The sequence below is a fragment of the Erythranthe guttata genome, chromosome 6 (assembly GCF_056151865.1).
Source record: "Erythranthe guttata isolate IM_541 chromosome 6, IM_541, whole genome shotgun sequence".
Taxonomy (NCBI): Eukaryota; Viridiplantae; Streptophyta; class Magnoliopsida; order Lamiales; family Phrymaceae; genus Erythranthe; species Erythranthe guttata.
The window spans coordinates 15,770,209-15,777,500 of NC_142538.1; the positions used below are offsets into that span (position 1 = coordinate 15,770,209).

Sequence of the window (7,292 nt, forward strand, 5' to 3'; positions counted from 1 at the left end):
AAAAGCTGTTTGGGTAATTACAGTCACCTCTTCTTTTAAATATATTTTTCAATAAAATTTATGTAACTATGTTATTTACCTTTGGTTCGGTAAACGACATGAAATGTTGACGTACCAAAATTTCGATACAATTTTACCGGATGAACAACCCTAAATTTACCTCTGAATGGGTTTTTTTTCGTAAGACAATAGATAGTTGAGGGAAGGGTAACTGTAATTAACCAAACATGAAGGGTGTTTTTCTTAATTTGAGCTTACCTCGCGGTGTCCGTAATTTGGCAATAAAAGAAAGAAGGAAAACAAGACTATGATAATTCATAAGGAAAGAAATTCCTACCAGATTTATTGAACTACCCCCCCCCCCCCCCCCCCCCCCCCCACCCCCGCCACCACCCTAAGAAAAAAAGAATTTTTAATTAATATGCGTACAAAAATTATTTTATATATTTGATTTAGTTACTCATATATCAATGTTGTAGCATTCGGCACCCCTGTGTAATGTATAATGACTAAAAAAACTCATGTGTTAAAACAATTAGCACATACCCCCTGTGTTACATAGTCAGCGACATTAAGGTTCCTACGAGCTGCTCGTGTGATACACTCGCCAAATATGCGACTGAGTTTGATTTATTGACGTGAAAAGACCCAAATACCTTTTACATTATAAATTTAAAAAATAAACCCCAAATAAAGTTTTCAATTTTTTTTTCTATTCAGTCCCTTGAAGTTACAGAAAAACCCTCTTCTTTCTTAAGTGAGGGACTGATTTACAATTGTCCAAAAATACACTGAATACAGCTGACCACAGCTCTTCTTCTGGCAAACACTTTATCCAGCCTCACCTCTTTCCATATCCTGCATCCGCTTCGCTCCACCACTCCAACATATTTTCCGATGAAATTCGGTCCGGTTTGGAGCTAAGATTCAAGCTCATTATTCTTCTGCAAAACCCATCAAAAACCCATGAAAATCCAAGATCATATCTGCCCCCATCGAAAACAGAGCTTTGCAGAGAAAAAAATCCACGAAAAAAACAATAGATCAAGCGTACTTTATCAACATATACATAGTATACACACATGAGTACATGATAACATCATGTTTGGATATTATTTCATGGCATAAATTAATTCATGTCCAACATAGTTGATTTATATAAATATATAGCACGTAATCAATATGTGTCCAAGCGATTACAAAATTCTAAGGAATTGGTATGGCTTACGGAAATAATAATATGTATAATAATATTCCTTTTACTAAGTAACTCATACTTAATATACGAGACACGTCTAATCGTTCATAGACAATAACAAAAACGTTAATAAGATCACGTACTCACAATTTCATATAACATATTCGAAAATCAATCAATTGGACGGTTTCACATGAAATGAAAATTGGGAGAAAGTTAATCCCGTATCAAAACTATATGCAATTTATGAATATGCATTTTCATGAGAAATGCCATGCGCTTTATGATAAACTTATTCAAATAATTAACACATACCCTATCACTTTATTGCATTTAGGATAAAATTATTTGTATCATTAATGTAGATACACAAATATAATGAATATTCATTGAAGCATATATATTGTATATGGTTTACCATGCTTTCCACATATGAAAATTAAACTATCATGCAATAATCCACCATTATATCATATAACATTATCAATTTATTGCACAAATAGATATCTTACAATTAAAAATCGTACCCCATAAATTTATGTTCGTCAATTCAAAATTTCGTGGGTAGCACCAAATCGTGTCAATAATATTATGGCAGTGCTGAATGATTTAATCATATCTCTTCCGTTTGAAGTCCGATTTTGTTGATTCAATATGATCCGAATAGCCACAAACTTTTCTACAACTTATATCTTTCACGTTTTCTGAGATTCGGACTGGATCATGATCAAAGTAATTATCGAAGTCGGAATAGGTGTGCTGTAAAAATGAACCTACAATGGAACCACAAAAATTATTAAATAATATTCATGAACCGAAAATAATATATAACCTCATCATTATTCTTCGATTCCGTCTTCTTTCACCAAAATTTCGTGCATTGGAGATTGGTAATGCGTTCAATATGCGATAAGTTGCATTGGTCACGAACGGTTGTATTATATATGAAAAGGTGCATTGACAGTTTTGGCACCCTTTCGTGTTTTCGTTTGTTTAAAATTAGATATCCCGAGCTAACCACATTGATGTTTAGAAATGTGGGGGTCTTTAGGGCTTAACCACATTAATATTTAGAAATGTAGGGGTGTTTAGGCCAAGGTAAAATATATATATATATATATAAATATATATATATATATATATATATATATATATATATATATATATATATATATATATATATATATATATACGGCCTAGTATAGTCAAGTGGATAAATGTTGAATATATAAATAATGATTGTGCACGAGATAGTCACTCTAGATGCAAATTGATTATATTGTGTTTTCTTGTAAAATAAAAAAATAAATAAATTCTAAATAAGAGAACTTATAAATGTGTAAGTGGTAAATCATCAAAGTGATGAACAACCAAGTTAAAATATGTGAGAGTGGTAAATCATCAAATTGATGAACAACCAGGATACAACAATCTTAATTAAGACGATAATTTGTGTGATTTAGTAAATCGTGTTTTCTGCACACGTTGGTAAACGGGATGGAGAAGAAGATAGTCTGCCAAAAATCAAGAAGTTACAAAATCAGATTGGAGGAAAAAGTTCATTTTCGGACAGAACATGAAATCCACGTTCCTTCCCATTTTCGAACTTGTTAAAGTCCGAATATGGAAAATTAACATTTCACAGAAGTTGTAGATAATCAAGTTGGTTTTCCAGAACATGTTAAATCTTCATTTGTTTAATTTCCTAAGGGTTGTGTTCATTAATCACAACCATTGGAAACTTATAAATAGAAACTCCACATGTTTGATTTGATAACAACATAAAAATCAATTCAATTCTATAATTTTGTTCTATGGAATTCTTCTTTCCTTAGTCCGGAAATATTCTTCGTAGAATATTTTCTTCCGTATTCGATTTGAGAGTTTGAGACACAAAGTAACGTTCGGTGTACTCGGGATTTTGAGTGCTCTTATGCCTAGTTAGCCATTGTATCTTGTGAGACAATTGCCAATGCAAATAACCGTAAGCACCGTAGCGGGGCACCGAAAATGAACTTTTTCCTCAAATTTGATTTTGTAACTTCATGATTTTTGACAGACTATCTTCTCATCCATCACGTTTACCAATGTGTGCGGAAAATACGATTTACTAAATCACACAAATTATCGTCTTAAGATTGTTGTATCTTGGTTGCTCATCACTTTGATGAGTTACCACTCTCACATATTTTAACTGGTTGTTCATCACTTTGATGATTTACCACTTAAACATTTATAAGTTTTCTTATTTAGAATTTATTTATTTTCTTATTTTACAAGAAAACACAATATAATCAATTTGCATTAAGAGTGACTATTTCGTGCACACTCATTATTTATAGGGTTAAATACAAAAACACCCCTATACTATGGACTTTGTATCATTTACCCCCCTGTACTATACATAAATACAAAAACGCCCCTCACATTGCATTTTTTCCAAAATATGACTAAAATACCCCTACTCAAGCATATATATATATATATATATATATATATATATATATATATATATATATATATTGAGTCATTTTCCACTATATATTTTACCGTTGAAAATTTTGGTATTTATACTTTTTTCTCCAAAATATCTAATTGCTTACATTTTTTTTATTTTCTAAATACAACCTTTTATTTTTGCCATTTTGATTTTCTTCATTTTTTTTCTTAAATGTCTTCCGGTAGTTCAAACATCCTAAGATTACAAACATCTTTACAATCCTATTATTGTTGATAATTTGAACTACCGGAAGACATTTAAGAAAAAAAATGAATAAATTCAAAATGACAAAAATAAAAGGTTTTTATTCAGAAAATTTAAAAAAAAAAATCTAAGTAATTAAATGCTTTGAAAGAAAAAATAAAAAAATAAAAATTTCCCAAGTAAAATTGACCGAAAAGGTTAAAAAAATATAGTGGAAAATGGCTCAAACAAACCCTTATATTTATAGGTTTAGCGGGGGTATTTTCGTCATATTTTGGAAAAAATATAATAGTAGGGAGTTTTTGTATTTATGTGTAGTACAGGGGGTAAATGATACAAAGTCCATAGTACAGGGGTGTTTTTGTATTTAACCCTTATTTATATATTCAACATCTATCAACTTGGGGGCAGTTTTTTTTCTAGGGTTGTTTTTTAAATTAGTAAACAAAATGGAGTTGTTTTGAAGCGTGTAAACAAAATAGGGTCTGTCGCCACGTGGTCTGGCGACTTCAATTAGTGCCGCCACGCGGCGTGGCGACTCCAACTATTTCTGTCACGCGGCGTGGCGACTCCAACAGTAGATTTTTTTTTTTTTTCCTTCGTTTTTTTTTCAAAAAAATTTGTATTGTTAGAAAAAACATAAAAAAAAAATTGTATTTATGAGCATGCAAAATTCTCAATCATCTAATTCACGCAATAAAAAAATGTACAACTTTAAAAATACGTAAACAATAAATAAATGGAATTTTACCAAATAAAATAGTCAGACGAAATAAATATTGTCAAAACAATAAAAAAAAGTTCTACAAAATAAAATGTCATAAAAAAATCACTGTCTATGTCCACCAGTCCCACATGCATGACTTTTTTATGACATTTTATTTTGTAGAACTTTTTTGGAGCTTAACTTGGGATACTCAAATCCCCAAGAGCGGGCTCGACCACAGTATAATGTTTCCCCTGTTCCATATCCAGCGGACGACACCGAGTTTGTTGATGACGTACCAGTAGAGCGTGACGTTCGTCGAGATGGTAGGCAGCGGAGGACTAGACGACCACCTGCATGTGGGACTGGTGGACATAGGCAGTGACTTTTTATGACCTTTTATTTTGTAGAACATTTTTTATTGTTTTGACAATATTTATTTTGTATGACTATTTTATTTGGTAAAACTCATTTTATTTATTGTTTACGTATTTTTTTAAAAGTTGTACATTAATGTATTGCGTGAATTAGATGATTGAGAATTTTACATGCTCATAAATACATTTTTTACATTTTTATTTTGATGTTTTTTTCTAACATTACAAAAAAATTTGCAAAAACGAATTAAAAAAAAAGACTGCTATTGGAGTCGCCACGCCGCGTGGCAGAAATAATTGGAGTCGCCACCCCACGTGGCGGCACTAACTGGAGTCGCCAGGCCACGTGGCGACGAACCCTACTTCATTTACAGACTTCAAAACGACCCCATTTTGTTTACAATTTTGAAAACAACATTAGAAAAAAAACCGCCCCATCAACTTGACTATACTAGACCTTTTATACCCCTGAGTGGAGAAGAAGAGCGGTGGGGCAGTCAGCATTTGCGGCGGCAGAAGGGAGAGAAGGGAAAAGGGGGAAAAAAAAAAAAAAAAAAAAAAAAGGAAAAGAAGTAGGTTGATCGTGCATTTTGTGAAAGAAAAGGAAAAAGAAAAGAAAGTTGCACAGTGATTGGTGGATTGAAACGAAACGGCGCCGTTTCAGATTAAAAGGGGCCAAAAATAAAGCGTAGAAAATAGGGGGGCCATATTTGGGGAGATGGTATTCAAGCTCAGGATCGGAGAGTAAAGAAGGCGGCACAACCATGCCGGCGGCGGGGTACCACGTCGGCGTCGGACCGTCGTACATGCGGGGAGCTGTGTTTTGGGAAAAGAATAAACCACTCACTTTTGAAGATTTTCAGATGCCCCGCCCTAAGGCCAACGAAGTTCTGATCAAAACCAAGGGTAATTAATTTGGGTTGTGTTTTTTTTCCTCAATTTAGTTGTTGTACATTATGCTGCAAAGCTTGTTCTTTTTTTTTTTTTTTTTTCCTTTTTCGTTTTGGGAATATACTAATTGGAGATGAGAGAGAGGGAAGTTATTGGAGAAGAGAAGTCATTTTTGATTTTTCATTCAATATTTTTGATTTTTGATACGTTTTGTTGTAATTGTAAAGTAAAAAAAAAAGCCACAATACCTTTTTAGGTTTTAATTAATCTGTAGCAAACCAATTATGGATCATGTTATTGGAGGCAAGTTGAAGCTGGGGAGGAAGATTGGTAGCGAATCTTTTGGAGAGCTTTATTTGGGTAATCTCATCGGCAATATTTTATCTCATTTTTTCTTTATAGGCAAAATCTATATAAATATTTATATATGTGCTATTTTAAATTTCATTGAGGAGTAAATATACAAACTGGAGAAGAAGTTGCTGTGAAGCTGGTGAGTAGACTTTTTCGTCTTCGAATTGGATAAATGGTTTAGGTGTTCAATTCTTGAATGAGACTTATGTCCGGAATTTGCGAATCCGATCATCAACCCCGCCGCCGAAGAATCCATCGGTTGGTTTCTTCACTTTTGCTTCCTCTGTTGCATTTCTAATCATAGTAGTTTAGATTTTGGTTCTTAATTTGTCGTGTATTTGTATGATTTTTTTTTGTCGGAGGGTTTTATGATTTGGTGGATCTATTCGTTGAAGTAAGCGGAACTCAAAAATCTCAGATCAGTAGTGTGGAAATGGTTAAATGTTTGATAAATTAGGGGAAATCTAATCTGAGTTGCGAGATCATAAATAATTGATAGGGAAATAACAGGAGTGCCACTGAATGAATATATAATTTTTTTTTATTAAATTGAATTATTACTTTTATATTATTTTATTTTGTAATTAATAGAGGTAAAGAGTAGGGTTTATGGCTGATGAGTGATGACTGGTACCTTTTTTTTTCCTGGTATTTCGTATATACGAATATGTCTGGTGATATCAGCTGCTTCGGCTAAATATATTGATATTGCAGTGGAAGCTGCTCGCAAAGCATTCTTCAGAAATGGTGGCAAAGATTGTTCATCCGCAACTGGGGCCCACCGAGTCAAGTATGTACGAGCCATCGCTGCTAAGGTTTTCCTTCCTCACTCTAATTAAATTTTGTTGCAAAATATTTCAGTTTCTTTGTGGACTATTTTCTCGTATGGTTTGGGGGTGCGATAGAAACTATGTTGGTAATTTTTTGTAAAAGTATAAAATCTTGAGTCTTCCTTCGTGAATTCGAGAACTGAATTGTGTAAAGGTTTATTTCAATTTTATTGGTACTGTTTCGACTTTATTTTGGATCATGCCACATGACTAATTACTGCAACATAGTTGA

At 32.9% G+C, this 7,292-nt stretch overlaps 1 long non-coding RNA gene across 1 annotated transcript; it reads left to right on the top strand.

The window, feature by feature from the left end:
* The first annotated feature begins 5,457 nt into the window (after positions 1-5,457).
* LOC105966335 (uncharacterized) lies at positions 5,458-7,250 on the top strand. Its single transcript, XR_001173542.2, has 2 exons — positions 5,458-6,488; positions 6,945-7,250. It is a non-coding gene; the product is annotated as an uncharacterized LOC105966335 (long non-coding RNA).
* The last annotated feature ends 42 nt before the right edge of the window (positions 7,251-7,292 follow it).